Raw genomic sequence first — 16,388 nt, forward strand, 5'->3', positions numbered from 1 at the left:
CAAATTATTCTCAAACAAAAGCTGGGAAAACTTCAGAGGAGCAAGACAACAGCATCTGTTGGGTAGCAATGGCACTGCTAAACTGACAGAAGTGGAAAAGAAATCACATTTGTTCACCCACTGGCATGGTCAGCACCCACGCAGGAAGAGGTCTGGGCAGCTGAACAACAACCCATGCCCAAAAACAGGTGAGAGCAACCTCGAAATAAAACAACTTAGCGATGTGTCCCATGTGGAATAAGGCTTGCAAGCCCAGTCTACACCCATAGACACCAGCACTGAGAAGGGTACGAGGCCCCAAAAGGACGAGGAAAATGTTCACCTTAAAAAGGCAGAGCAAGCAGGTGACAGAATAAGTCCCAGCTTTCACTTTTTCTTTCCAAGTCACCGATTAAAAAGCATATTGAGGCTGTGAAACGAAGGATTGGAAAGTCAGTAATCACCAGAGTTTATGCTGGGTAATCTTAACTCAGCCATCCTGGATGCTCATCCTATCCAGGGAACGGAGCAGGTGTCTGTAAGGATGGGGAGAAAGAATGCATTTAAGGGTAACCTTTGTGCGTTTATCTTTGCAGCCTTTCAAAACGTTTATTTTTGTTTGGGTGTGGACAGACTTGTTAAAGGAAATGATTTAAAAGACACCATATAATTGCACAAAAGCACATTGTGTTTCATTGCGATAATCCTCCCATGAAATACATCACTCAGTGCGCCATCACCGCAGGGCTCCCACAAAAGCCTTCTGTGCAAACCACAAAGGCTCAGCCCAACCTGCACAGTCATCCCAGTGCTGGCTTTCACCTTGCTCATGATGGCATTGAGGTCCACTTGGCTCAACATGGGTCCCACACAACCAGCTCACCTCCAGACAGTGACAGGAAAGCTCGCTTAGACCATGTGTGGCACCAGTGGTAGTCATATCGTCATCAAGAGGGTTGGCAGAGCTAAATGTGCATTAGCTGGTAGTGGAAAAGAGCCACCAGCCCAGAAAAAAGTCTTGCAGAAGAGGCAGCGGCACCTGAGGTGGGTAGGGACTATCTTGGATGGCTCTTGTCCCCACTTCTCAGGGTTGGGGAGCTGCACGGTACCCCAGGAGCTGAGATGTGAGTGCCACCAGCCCCAAACAGGGCAGGAAAGGCACCCAGGGACCCTCCATTCTCACCATCAGCCCAGGCGCAACAGGTCCTTTGGCACATCTGAAGGGCCAGGCAAAGCTGATAACACAGTATCATTCCCCATGGCCAGCAATCAGTGAAGCAGACTCAAAAGGAACAGACTGCACAATTATCTAAATAGCGGGATGATCCGGCATTATAAAATATGCTGACAACAAGATCTTATTAAGTACTTCTAGGGCATGTTACTGCCCTTAAGATAGTCTCAAAAGGATTCAAATGACAGTTTGAGAGTCAGGAGTGCATTATTCCACCTGGAATTTTACCAGGGTCCCTTTCACCATCCCCTGAACCATCTGAGGCCAGTAAGGTTTTGGAGAAGGCTCTACTGATCCATGAGAAAGGATCCCCACAGCAGTTCAGCAGTGTCTAAGAAAAGCTCCTTCCCAGCAAACAACTGTACTGTGAAAAGGTGGGTGGAGGGGGAAAACAAAGGGTCATTTTTGGTTTCCACTGGCACCAATTATGCTTCTGGCATGTTTATATAATTTTTTTCCATAATCAAGATAGTGAGGTTAGACTTTTTTTAATAAACAAAAGCCTATAATGGGTAGTCTGTGCTGTGCCATGTCTGGAGCCTCCAGCTTATCAGAGCCATCATGAGACACAGAATTTTTGCTCATTTTATCTGAGAAAAAAAAGCCACTGAAGCCCACAGACCCAGCCCACAGGAGTGGAAGAAAGGTCCCCCTTATCTCCAGCAAATACTGGATTTAGCATGTCAGCTTTGACTGGAGGTGACAAGGGGGCAGAGACACAGCAATTAGCAACCAAACAGCTTCTGCTGCCACCCCAAGCTGTGCTGGGAGACTCAAGCACTGGATAGCAATTAAAAAGTGCAGAGGGAAACCAGTGATACCCATCTTCAGCTGCACATTTCTAGTCCTGAGAACGTACTTTCCCCAAAGACGCAGCCCAGGGGGATTTCTCAGCGTCCCTCCCTTGCTCTCTCATATCCTTGGCCAGCTTAGTGTTCAGCCTGGGACTCCCTGGAGTCGAGCTGATGTTTCCCATGGTCAGATCTGATGACCACCCAGTCCCAGGCATCCAGCAATGAGTTGCCTTAAGGGCCCACGCAGTCCTCTCCCCTCAGAGGGGCAAGGACCAGGTTGGGATGCAGTGGGGTCGCTGGCAAAGGAGGGCACTCGGGCTGTGTCAGGACTTGCCTCTCCCAGCCTCACTTCCCACATTTATACACTACTGGGAGAGCAAAGATACTTGACAGCTGCAAAAAAGCAGATAATTCTGCCTGCCGTGGCTGTGTTTATGCAAAAGCCACTGGTTTATGAGGAAGAGCTTAGTCAAAGCACACGAAGAAACACCCTGCAATATTTTTTGAAGAGATTTTTTTTTTTTATTGCTTCGAGAGGCAAAAGTTTAGCTACAGAAATAGCGAAAACAAGGCAGCTTAACAAAACAACTGCTTCTTGTTTCTCTTATTCTGCATCTCTTCCATCTTCTCGCAAACCCCATTGGCCCCCAGCTCGCACCCCAGGTGCTCTGCACACCTCATGCCTGGGGACCTTCCCGCTCCTGCCCGATGCTGTCACGCATGATGACAGATCCAGCAAGGAGCACCCAGCACCTGCAAAAACATGCAGCTGGGGAAGGGGAAAGCCCCGCAGCGTGGGCTGGGTCACCACGTGGCCAGGACAGCTTGCATTTGTTTCTCCACATCAGTGTGAGGGAAACAAGAGAAGTGAGAGATCCTCTCTCCTCCTCCTCTTCACACTCTCCAGCCTTCTCCATGACCCAGGCTGCTCCCTCTGCCCACGCTCCTCCTGCCACCCACATGCTTCACCAGCTTCAGGAGCTGCATGGCCCAGGTCCTGGCCTGATCCCACCACCGTTAATGGCACAGAGCTTTTCCGCCCCCCCTTGCTCTTGTGCATGTGGGTATGGATATGAAGTAATCCTGGAGTCACCATCCCTGGTATCAGCAGGAGCCCTGAAGCATCTTAAAATCACCGTTGAATGCGCTGTTCATAATGGAGAGACTAAGAGCATCCAGCTGTCTAATCCACAGCCAGAATGAGAGGTCCAGTCAATCGCTGGTGAGTTGTGCTCAGTATCCCCCCCCAGCTCCCTCCAAACCTGACGGGCTGTGACAGCTCAGTCCCGAGCAGTCGCAAGCCCAGGGATGGCGGTGACAACCCAAGCTGTTCCCAAGGGACAAGGACCAGGCAGCACCCCTGGTCACGGGATTTCCATCGCAGGAAATACTCGGGTTATTGTTACCGTGTTGCATTTAAGAGGCTTGTTTGTCTCGGCCCCATTAGCATTCAGCAAATTACAAATAAAGAACAAAAAATTACAAAGAAAAAAAAAAGTAGCAGCTCACAGGCTCCGGCCAACCTGCTTTACCAGTTTGCAACACAGACTTTCATTTCCTGAGAGACAAACCACGTTATCCTGGTCTGGATAAAGTAAAAAACAACTCCTGTTCCTACAGGATCCCAGTGCCTTTGGCTTCCCTCTGCAAGGCATGAGCAGAGGGAAGGGAGAGCTCCAGATCTCCCCAGACAAAAGTGCTTTTTCCTGCCCAAATGTCAGGTGTCAAGGCCGTGCTTTTCCTTGCCCTTACAGACAAGATCACGTATGGCTTGAACGGGGAGCTGTGCTGGTCTGAACCCCATCGGAGAAGCCTCGGAGCTGGGGTCCCGAGCCACCCCCACTGGGTGCATCTGAGAGGGCTGCGTTTCTTCAGAGGGTTTTGCAGGTTGAAGGTTTGAATTTGTTGGTACGGGAGTGCCACATGCAGGAGAAGAGACACACACACATTTCTGGGAGTTGGAGTCTCCTACTCTAGGGCTTAAGCAGAAAAACAAAACAAGTTTGACAGAACAAATTAATTCAACATGAAGAATTTCTTTGAAAAAAATTATCTTTGACACATGAAAAATAGCTAAATCCTTGCAGAAGATTACTTAAACAAGGCCAAAAATCCATCACAATGCTGAAGAAAGGAGGCACAGATAAGGCTTTAAAATGTACGTGATGTTTTTATACCCCTAGGCATCGGGAAGGCAGCACAGCTCGGAGATGACAGCAAGGATCCTAGCCAGAACTCCGGAACTCTCCCAGCATTGGGGGATTGCTACAACCATAGAAATCCTCCATCCACAGCAGGCATTAAACTGCTACAGGTAAGTTGTATCACCTCATGCCTCAATTTCCCCTTCACATAATCAAGATAGTAGGACAACCCCACAATTGTGGATCTTCTGAAGATCTTGTCTTGTTATGCAACATGATGTTTGGATGAGTATTGAGGGTGAGTGTTTCTGTGCCCAGAAAATGCAACGTTTGAAGCAGCCACGGTGATCTGGAGTATAATGTATATCATTCCCAACTCCAGCTTTTCCGAGCTCAGTGCTGGGTTTTAGACCCTCTCTAGCATCCCTTCTTACTGGAAATACAGCCCCATGGCCCTACACCCAAACACCATGGACCTCTCCCCAGTAACTCACGCAACTCTCCTTTGTCATACCTTGCCTTCTTGGCTTTGATGGTCTAGGGTTTCGTCCTTGAATAACACATAAGAGCTACTTTACATAGCACTGAGATTCTCTTGTAACTTCTTAAATACACACACTTTATTCTCAGAAAACACAGGGGCACACATACCTACATACAAAAAAAACACACACCAAAAAAATACTCTGCCCCATCTCCTCAGCAAAGCTCTTTTTTTATTTTTATGGACTCCTCCAGGATCCCAAAATCCTACTCAGTTTTCAGGCTGTCTCTCCACCTTGCAACATGCTCTTTCCAGCTTGTGCAGGTCCAGTATTCAGACAGCTTCTCCCCGGTCCCACCAGTGTGGCACAACCCTGATGGCTGTAATCCCAAACACAACTTTCTGTGCTTTCCTTTCCTCCTGCGGAATTTCCAGCCTCCCTCCCATGCCCTGTCCTCTCAAACAACCTGTGACAACCAGTTCCCTTCAGCACAGCCTTTAGCAAGTCCTCTTATTATATTCATCCTATTGCCAAAGCAAAGACTTTCCAGGTTAGCCGCCTCTGTGATAGTTTTGTAGCTGCTTTCAAGTTGGGCACATGTTGTGCCACTTCACGTTTATATTTATGGATCTCAAAATGTTTTACGTACATACTCCCAGCCCCGTTATACAACCAAGGACACCGAAGGGTACCGCCACTGTAAGACTCATCCAAGATTCAAACAGGAAGGCAGAGCAGAGCCATGAGTGGCAGATAATGCCTCAACTTCAGGCCCAAAAAGAGCACCCAGGGACAGGCTGTACAAGTTATTCTATTGTATAGGTGTAGCATATTGTATAAATTGTGCCTAACTACTCTTCCATTGTCCATTTACACTATTCCTCCTCGCATTACAGAAATCCAAGTTAACTTGCGTCAGCCCAAAGCCTCCATCTCCCCAAACCCAAGCATGCACCGCATCTGACCTTTGCATGCATTCTAAATTTGTATTTAGAAGTGCACATTGTATTTCACTAGCCTCTTGTACGTGTTTTCCATAGACACAATGACACAAAAGGAGCAGAGCCTGCGAGCCAAGCCCTGGAAAGACGGTGGCTTTAAATAGCCTCTTTGTCTTGCTTTTCCTTGCTGAAATACTGCACATTATTTAGAACTGAGTTTTAGTTTTATCAGAGACACAGAAATAGAGACAATAGAGGGTTGGGTGAATTTTAGCATCATTTTAGGGCCTAAAGTTTCTCGTTCCTTTCTACCCTCACACCATCTCGCCCTCCACTGCAGGATTTGTACCTGCATCCCAGGAGCCACCAGTACACACTCCCTGATGGGCTCTCAGACCCACAGGGGTGGTCTTGGCCAGAGAGGGAAGAGGTGCACAGAGAAGGTCGTATGCGTGCGAGAAACTTCACCTCTGCAAATTGAGGGCAGGATTGTAAAACTAAAGCTACTGTCCTTGATGTGGAAAAAGTCGGCAACTTGAACAGGCTTCCAGGCCGGTACCCAAATGAAGCCAGAAATGGAAAAGTTTCTCAGCACTAAATTAATGGGGAAAACTGTCAAGAGAGTAACAGAAGTGATAAACATTTATGCTACCGTTCACGGCAGGAGCAGGCATTTATAACTGTGCTATTTGAATGCCAAACTGAAAATTGGAACCCTTTCTAGTCAGGGCATATGGATGCTCCTTTTTCGGTATGTGTAGCAGCCGGCAGAAGAGATAAGATGCTTCATTTGCCCTCAAAGATCCCCAAATAGGGGTGTAACAGGGTGACATAATGGGAACACACCCATGAGGGCATTCCTGTCTCCTCTCAGGGCTGTAATTAGTCACTTCATCTGGGTCCTAACACACTTGTCTATGTTTTGTAAAGCAAATAGATTTTAGGTTCCTTTCATTTCCTAATTTCCCAAAAAGCAGCTGCAGGAGAAGTCAGAGCAATTTGTGGAAGGGAGAACTGTGCAGGCATTTAACCCAAAAATACAACCTACGGTGGTGGGTTGGCAGCAAGGGTGATGCTGGGGAAAGAAAGGCTGAGCCATACTAGAGTGGGCAAGGAGAATAAAAAGAAAAAGGGAAAAGCCTTATGAACAACCCCCATAACCTGCACTTCAGAATCACACACAAATATTGACTGCATCAGTCTCTCAAACTTTGCCATGCTAAAGGGAAAAGCCTCTCACTCTCCTTTGTTCACTAGGCTGCTAAGCCTCAGGTGAGTTGCAGCAAGGTGCCACTGCGTCATGTCCCACTCCTCAGGATGGTCCCCTGCCCAGTGAAGGTCTTTTACAGCGGGAACCAGCCCACTGGGCACTTTATGTTTGTCCCAGAGCAATGCAGATGTGCCTGCCAGCAAACATGAGAACCAGAATTAATCCATGTCCGCTAAAAACCAGCGCTCCTAAGCATCAGCTTGTCCTGAAGTCTCACAGCTCAGTGTAGCCCCAGGAGATGGGGATTCCACATGCCCAAACTTCTAGGCTGATCTGAAGTAGCACCATGCGTTGAAGAAGTAACACAACATGTACTCTCTAGCACTGCCTTTGCGTTAAATCCACATAAACGTTGTTCATTTATTAGTAAAAAGAAAACATCTAAGGTTGTTGTGTACAGTACGGTCCCAAGACACTAAGCAAGCTGAACTTGGCACAGTCTACAGCATTTTGTAGAGTGCTAAAGTGCAGTTCTGCAGAAGCAATTTGTTAATGAGAAAACAGACTACACCACACAAAATGAAAGTGTCTTTGAGTAAATCATGCTTAACATTAAGAGAAAACACTATTTTCCCCACAGCTAACTGAGCCCACCTAGAGCCTAATGTGTGCAGGTTAACTCATAAATGTAACTACTGTTAATCCATGCATGACAGGCAATGCAAGCAAACACAGCTCATGCAGGAATTTACTGTGGTACAGAGTATTTTGGCAGCTGGGTACAGTGACTCAGAGTAAGCAGCACAGCAGTAAGGACAAAACATGTGTGAATAAGTTCCCAGCTGTGTGAATAGCAAGATACCAGCCAAACTTACACTTAAATCCACAAAACAGAGCCAGCTTCGCCCCTGCCCACCATCTGCATAAGCCACATAGGTAAGGGATGGGCTGAGCCCAGACCTGCTGCTCCACAGGCTGAGAGGTGAGCAGCAGGCAAAGTGCTCAGCCCCAGGTCCATGGTGGAGCAGAAGCCCCGGGGAAGTGCAAAGCCCATGAGGGTTCTTTCTTGAGGGTTTGGCACCACCTAAGCCCAGAAATGGTCTCATTCATCCTTCCTGCTTCATTTCAGAGCAGAGAGAAAACAAAACTTTTTGATAACAAAATCATTTTGCTTCTACAGCACCAGGTCTTTCAGGGGAACCTTCCGCAGAAGAAATCTGGGAGCTAAGAGCTGACAGAAGGCCAGGAAAGATGCTTTCGGAAAAACCCAAGCACTGAAGTAAGGTCAGACGCACCAAAGAGCTGGGGGACTTCAGAAAGGTTGTAGGGGATTTTCCTTTAACTGCCCAGATCCCGAGAACTCTCTTGACACATATCAGGGAATTCTTGAATATTTGCTCATCACTATCCAGTTGAAAATTGGGTCCAGGAAAGATTTTCACAAATTGGAAGTTCAGCTGTCCCAGAGCCGCAGGAAGACTAACTCAGGGTGGGCAACTGGTGCCCCCAAAAACCCTTGCAAGATGGACATGGGGCTCAAAAAACAAGCCTCGAAGACCTGAGGAGCCACACATCAGGTTCAGAGAGATACTCTCTTGGAATCTCACTGGCAGACCACACACAGACAATAAATAGTACAGTGGGTAGGACAACACTCACAAGCTGGAGAGACAGAAACATGGAGATGCAGGGTTAGAGGGGGGTCCTAGTTGAAAGGTGGGTAAAGAAGGACAGAAGCGGCATTCAGACACTGCTGCTATGGAGGAGCTGCTGACCAAGTGGAGAAAGACTAAGTATGAAACATTTACAGTGATTTTTGTGATCTGCCCATAAATACATGAATACAAGCAACACATCCAGCACTCCAGTGCAACTGATGCCCAAATGGAGTTTTCAGACCAACAGCCAAAAAGTGCCTCAGCACAGAGGCCTGTGTACTCTGCTGAGTACACACCAGGTGACATAGTGGAGCCAGAAGCTCTCCTTGGACTCTCACTGAAAGGAGCATTTCTTTGAATCAAAAGATAGTTACTCCTTGGAGACTTGCCTGTCCATTGCAAACTTTTTCAGAAGCTAAAACACACCCTGGGATTTCCAGCCATCCTGTACAGATCTCAGGCAAACTCTCAACCAAAATGTCTCATTCAGGCATCAGCCTCCAGCCACGTCCACCTGAAACCATCCCAGTCAAGTGCCAGGCCATGGGGACGCCAAGGAAGGCACCCACACTCTGAGAATTAAACCTCTGTCCAGATACAACAAGCACTCACACTATGAGCGTGGCGAAAGCATCGCAAGCCATCAGCCTGCACCAGATCTCCGCACACACAGATGGACATTCAAGGAACAAGAACCCACTCCCAGCTGCGTCCTCCTCGCCTACCAGGAGAGATTTGGTCTCCTGGGGACCAGCATGGTTATTTGCTCTTCTGCTGACCAGGCTCAATCCCTTGAGCAACCCGCTCCGCAGTGCCCATTTCCTGGCATTTTTTCAGCTTTTGTTTTCTTTTTTTTCCCCCCACCCCCGTGCAGTTACGGAGTAGCAGCGCTGACTTTTTAATCCCGGCTGCCCTCTAGTGACAGCTGCCCGGCCCGGTGCCGCTCGGCCCGCCCCGGTGCCGCTCGGCCCGCCCCGGGCTCTCCGGGCCGGGGCACCTGGGGACAGCCGCGTCCCGCACAGCTTACCTTGCTACAGAGCCTGCGCCCAAGCCCCAGCTCTACATAAAAGACGTACAAAGCAACATTTCTAAATTGTCCCTCGTACATCAGTGACAGCTCCAGCTTTTAAGGAGTTACTGGTTTTTGGGGGTTTTTTTTAATCCCACATTCCTGCTTTCTGCCCAAACACTGGTACATCAAGCATGGCTAAGAGGAAAAAAAGCTCTTGGTCCCTTGCTCCAACAGAACCAGAAATTCACAGCAGTGGGTGGAAGTCAAGCAGTTAAATACTTGCCCAACGTTTTATAGGTTTTATAAATATCTGTCCTGGTTTCAACCAGGATAGAGCTGGTTTTCTTCACAGAAGCTAGTGTGAGACTATGCTTTGGATTTGGGATGAGAAACTGTTGATAATGTGCTGATGTTTTAAATTGTTGCTGAGCAGTCAAGGACAGTCCAGCTTCTCGTGCTGGGCTGCCGGCAAGGAGGCTGGGGGTGCCCGGGGAGCTGGGAGGGGACACGGCCAGGACAGCTGACCCAGGATGGCTGAAGGGATATTCCCTACCATACGACGTCATGCCCAGTACATAAACTGGAGTTGGCCAGGGGGCAGAAACAGCTGCTCGGGGACGGGCTGTCGATCGCCGGGTAGTGAGCAAGTGCTGTATTGGGCATCACTCGTTCTTGTACATCCCTTTGTTGGTATTATTATTGTTGTTATCATTGTTTCTTTCTCTCTTGCTGTCGTACTGAACTGTTTTTATATCAAGCCACGAGTTTTTTCCCAAATCTCTCCCCCATCCCACTGGGGGAGGGGGGAATGAGCGAGCAGCTGCATGGTGCTTAGTTGCCAGCTGGGGCTAAACCACGACAATATCCTAGGGCCAACGTGGGCTTTGGCCCCAGGGTAAGAATACTTTACTCGAGTCACTCCAGTGAAGGCTACAGAGTGCCTAGCCACAGCAGTAACACACTTGCTATTAGAGAGAGATATATTCCCTTTCTCACCCCAGAAAGATTAGCCCTTCCAGAGATGATTACATCAGAAATACCGCAAATCGGGTATTGCCACCAAACTCCAAGCCCTACTGCAGCTGGAGCATGCAGGAGCTGTTGACCAGTTTTTGTGCTCTTTGCACACTTTAGTGCAGACTGAGCATGGTGCCAGCAGCACAGGGTCCCAGCAGAAGGGATTTGCTCACATTTGGTAATCCCTGAAATCTCTCTACCCCTGACGGCGATCAGGCTGCAGAGGCTGCAGTGCGCAGCCCCATGGAAGCTGTATCAGGGAAGGTGGGTGGCTTGAGCATGGCAAGGGGGCACAGCCGAAATGTCAGCAATGGGAAAGCTGCAGAAATCAGCCTGAGTTTTTGGAACTGGGGCACAAGTAGGGCCACTGGCTTTGAAAAGCAATTTCTCCGATTTCTGATGACTATATTGTGCAAATGGAGAAATTACTTCACACGGAGAGCAGGCTGAAATTTATATATATTCTTTCTCAGTCCTTGACCATTAATTCAATCTTGGTTCAAATCCTTGTATCCAATACTGGAACTATTACCAAATGCATTTGTTTTCCTTCTCTGTTAAGCAAACAGGAGCGCAGCAGTAACCATTGACATAATGTATTATTGAGGTCTGACCTGACCGATAGTGCATTAACTTTAAAAATGTTATCTCAGGTACTGTTTTGCAGAACTGCCTTTATAATCAAAGACTTGATATTTGCATTTCAGAACAAAAAACAACATTGGGGAGCACAGTTATACATCAGTTAAAAATAATCTTCCGTTACATAGCAAATATGTAAATCTGATGGTGACTAACTACCCCAAAACTAAACATACCATTAGCAACTCCCAGGAGAAAAAAATACAAGAAACATGAGAACCCACTACAGCAGAACATTACCTGCACTCAAAGCATTCATTCATTAGTAATACAATCAGCCATTAATCCACTGGGGCTAGCAACACATGGCAGAATAGCAGAGGCCCTCCTTTAATGTACACACACTCCTGAACTCAATATTGCCCCACACACCTGAGAGAAACTGCCAGTAGGAAACAAGGTTCAAAAGTAATTTGCTTTTTTGTTCAGTGATTACCTATTTCCTGAAGTGAGAAGTATTTACTGCAGATTTAGACACCCAAGTCCTACTCTGCATTGCCCTACATCCCTTCTTCTTCTGCAGCAGGTGGTACTTGGCATCAGTGTGAACCTGCTCGACATGGGACAGCTGGATCTCTGCAAATGCACTTACCAGGAGAGAGGAGGCCAACACAACCTCATGCTCCAAAGGTTCCTGGCACAGCACCAGAGCGACCTTTCCTTTCCCTCCCCTCCGTATCACACACACCTGCACAGGGGCTCAGGCAAGGGCAGCTAGCAATGCAGCTTCACAGATTACTCTGCCGCACATCACACTACTGAACGTACACATTAAGTAAATGACACTACTGTCATACTTCCAGTAGAAAAATATTTTCTGTTTCCCCAAAGGAAAACAAAACAAGTACTTAAAGCTTTTTGAAAGAAGTCATTAAGTCACACCAAGCTACAAATGCTTGAAAAATTGATCGCATTTCTAACATTGCCATTAAGAATGGGGTGTGAAGAATAACAACCTTTTATTTAAAAAAGAAACTGTAGCAGGTCACACACATCTGAAAAACAGTATGCAGATCCCAAAGGCCTGAAGCCAAGAAGAGATTAACAAGTTCAGTCTTGTTGAAACTCACTGCTGTATAGTAATACTAGTAACAACGATGATGCTCCATGCTAGCTTACATGTTACCCAAGACTTTTCTTATTCCCACCCAGGATTATTTGTATTCTGGAGTGCTGGCACCTCACACCGGTTGGCTGAGTTCAGTTATCAGCTCCCTTCAAATCCAGCCAACCAGGCTGGCGGCTGTTGGACTTTTTGGACATACACAAGACGCATAAAAGGCAACAAGAACCTGACACCCCACTGCACAGCCAGAGCAACTCCATTTGTTTTCCCAGGTCTGTTTTCCCAGCCTGCGCACTGGGATTGGCAGGCAATTTTGGAGCCAAGGACTTTGAATTACAGCGGGTGGATTTGGCAGGACTGCTGCCCGGGCAATAACTGCAAAGGATGAAAGTGTATCTGTTGCCACAGCTCTCGCTTGGCGCGGGGAGAAGAAAAAGAAATCCCCCACGCAGCGATCTCTGGAGCTCGGTGAGCAGCACAGACGGACGCAGGGGCTCAGACCACTGGGTACCTGTCCCCTCTGCAGCGCGACGGCGGCTCACCCAGTCCAAGCACTAGCGTTTTACCTGCCACCTCCCTGCATGTCACCGCGCGTGTCACCGATGCCACGGTCACATCCTCCCCCCACCGAGGGAGCCCCTTGGGCTCTTCTGTCAAGCCCACCGCACAGCGGTGGTCCCGGAGGGGCGCGGGGAGAAGGCGCGCGCAGCCCCGCACTTACCGGTGCCGACGGCGCCGCGCAGGGCGGACTCGGCGTTCCCCATGGCCGGGCGGAGCGGGGCGCGGGGCGCGGAGCGGGGCGCGGAGCGGCGGGAGGCGGCCGGGCAGCACCGCGCTCCCGCCGCGCCGTCGATTCGAAGCTGCCGCCCGCCCCGCCCAGCGCCGCCACCGCCAACCGCCGAGCGCGGGCGGGGCCGCACGGGTGGAGCGGGGCGGCTCGGCACGGCACGGCACGGCACGGCCCAGCGGCGTCCTCGGCTCCTCTCCCGGAGGGGGGGCGGTGTCTGCACCCCCGTGCGCCCCTGTCCGCCTGCAGCGGAGCGGTGTCTGCGTGGGTGCCAGCAAAGGGAGGTGTCCGCGCCCAGGTACCCATCTCAGCTGTAAAGGGAGGTGCCTGCACCCATGGCAGCCGGCAGAAGGAGGTGCCTGCACCCATGCACCCGTGTCATCCCGCAAAGGGAGGTACTCCTGCCCCAGCATGCCTCCCAGCCCAGGTGTCTGTGTCCATGACCCCTGCCAACCTATAAGGGCAGTTTTGTTCATACCTATACTCACACCAGTCTATACTGTCTATACACAGTCTATACAACCGGTATACAACTAAACCAGTTGTCTGCACCCGCGCCAGCCCAACAGTAGTCTCACATGCCTTGACATTATGCCCGTGTACGGGCACGAGGCAACAGGAAAGGCTTCTCCACGGTGCCTGCACAATGCTGACGAAAGCAATACACTAGAATTGCTTTCTTTCCTGAAAAGACTTTTAAAAAAAACCCACCGTACTAGTGCAGACTAGTGGTCCACTTGCAATAATCTTCACCAGTGCACAGCTGTGCTCTGAGGCATGGCTGCGTCTAGGAAAGAGTCGAGACCAGGAACAGGCCACTGTCACATAACAGGATGGAGATTTCTTCCCCGCCTCAGATAGCGTGTGGTCCTCTTGTGCCGCAAAGCTGGGAGATTTATAGTAGAAATGAGTCTTGCTGCCCCAGGACACTCTGTTCCCCATTATCTCATTTGCTGTTAGATTTTGCACAGGACTGATATGGACTTGGGAGGAAGTAAAAGAGCAAATCAGAAGGTTTGAGATTCCTGACTGTTTCTACTGTCACAGCAGCCCAGCTACCCCTGGGAATAACAGCAGGGCAGTGCCAATTTCCTCTTCCACAGCTGCATCCAGAACTATCATTACTGGATGCCAGCAGCTTTGAATTGCTTAGATGCAGGTTAAGACACATTCTGCCCTGAAAACCATAGGCAAAATAATGGGGACATTATTTAATAATGGGAATAGTGCAGATGAGTGTGTTGCTGCTTTGAATCTGGGAACGGGCCAAGTCCAGGAGAACAGGAACAGCGACGCCTTGGCAGGAGCCCTGCTGCCTTCCCTCCTCCCCACCACCCCAGTGCCCCTTATCGGACACCACGGTTATGCGTGGAGAGCCCCGCTGAGGAAGGGATGTCTTGCTTGAGTGTGAGCAGGGGAGTGACTGTGACAGGCGGATACTCCTTATCTAGCTGCTAATGCACTTTTTATCTTCTCCGTTAGGTGACAGCAATATGGCAAGGTCTCTAGTACTTGAGCAACCTTCAAAGCAGCCTCCTGAGCTAGTGAGATGCTATCCTTACACATGGGAGTTTATAGTCACCTCATCACCAGGTTTGGGGTCATTAGTGCGGCTTGGGTTTCTAATAATAACCCTTGTAACAACAATAATAACAGCAGCACAATGTAGAAGAACTGCTGAGTGTTCGCAGTAACTCCTGAGCAAGTCAGGACTGGCGAGGACGCAAGCCGCAGCCCTCAGTAACGCAGCCGGCACAGCAAAAGGGCACCGATTTCTCAGACTTTCTCAAAGCAAAAGGGAGGAGATGTCTTGCTCTGTTTGTTCCCAGAAAACACTTAGACTTATTCTCATTCCTGAGGAGGGCAAGTTAGCACACGGAGCAGCTTTCCCAGCCCTCTAATGACAGGGAAGCTGCTTCCACCTGAGCAGGTGCAACGGGAACCCGGCTGCAGAGGCAGCATGTGCAGCGCTGCCGACCGCCGGGAAATCGCCCCAGCCGCGGGAAGGGGCCTGGGGCCCGGCGGCTGGCACGCTCAGCCCACAGCAGCACTCAACCATCTCGTTTGCTGCGGTTGGGCCAGGATCACAGCCCCTGCCACCCCGGCAAGAATTTACCAACCGATATAAAAGCAGCTTCCTTTTATCTCAGTCTTCTCCCACCCCTGCTCGAGCAGCCGTCGGGCTGTCCCCAGGAGGAGGAGGAAGAACCCCGGGCAGGTCACATCGTCTCACTCAGCCGGACACTCGCTGGCACTCAGAGGAGGCTGAAGGGAGCCTGACACCTCTGCTCCGAGGGGCAGAGAGAGAAACCCTGAGATGAGGATACAGGGGAGTCGTGTGGCTCCTTCCCATTTAGCTCCCAGCGATCGCTGCCCAGCCCCTCCGGGAGAGGCCTTTCAGGCGGCATTGCCTCGTCTGCTGGTCACAGCACAGAGTTGGGGTTCGGAAGATGAATAGTTCTGACAGAGGTTCTCTGTTTTCTTGGGCAGCTGTTGTCAAATCGCTTCAATCCCTCCATGCAGCTTCCCCCCATAAAGGAGGGATAATGCAGCTTGGGGGGGGTTGCATGGTTGGCGTTTAAAACTGGCCTGTGATGTTCGATAGTGTCTCAAGCAGGCAAAGGGCTATCTAGCATCACGTTGCCCAAAATAGCCCCTGCATAATCCTGTATTGTTCCTTGTGTCAGTGTCACGCTTTGCTCAAAGGCATGGTTAGGCTAAATTTTCACAACGTTTTTTCCACAGTTGCAATACCATGAAAAGCACAGATTTCCTAAGCAGATTTGGAGCCAAAACGCATTGATCCGGACCAAAGGAGAAAGGCTTTTTTATTCTTCTGTGCTTATTCAAGCTATGAATCTTCTCCTGTTGCCAAGAAGCAGTCTGGCTTGGAATGACCATGGTAATGATTTTTTTAAAACACGAACATCTGTCTCCGCTGGGAACCAAGCTGAGGTTCACCAGCTCATTTCATGCCGAGACCACCAAGCAGCTGTCAGCAGCACTAACCCTCAGCATGTGTTATTGGACTGGAACCAAAAGCCTTCAGCAAAGAAAGCTTTAGCTCCCATAAACTCTCACACCTCAGCTCTAGGGACACAGCATCTGCATCGCGCGTCGGCCGGCCAGCACAGCTGCGTGGTGCAGCCCACAGCTTTCCCAGCAAGAAGTGAGGAGGAAGACACTGCTTTGGAGTCCAGCCCCAGGCACACATGCTTAATCGTTTCCACAGGGGTAGGTCCAGTCGGGACTGGGTCAGCCTTGGCTTCACTGCTGCAGAAGCACATAGGAGAATGCCATCCTTAACTCAAAAGGTAAGCACAGACATCAGAGAGAGGTTACATGAGGCCACATCCCCTCAGCAACAGGTCAGTGAATTACCTCAGCAAGTAGCAAAACATGCCCTTTGTATTCCCCTC

The sequence above is a fragment of the Phaethon aethereus genome (assembly GCF_964289735.1).
Source record: "Phaethon aethereus genome assembly, chromosome: 14".
Taxonomy (NCBI): Eukaryota; Metazoa; Chordata; class Aves; order Phaethontiformes; family Phaethontidae; genus Phaethon; species Phaethon aethereus.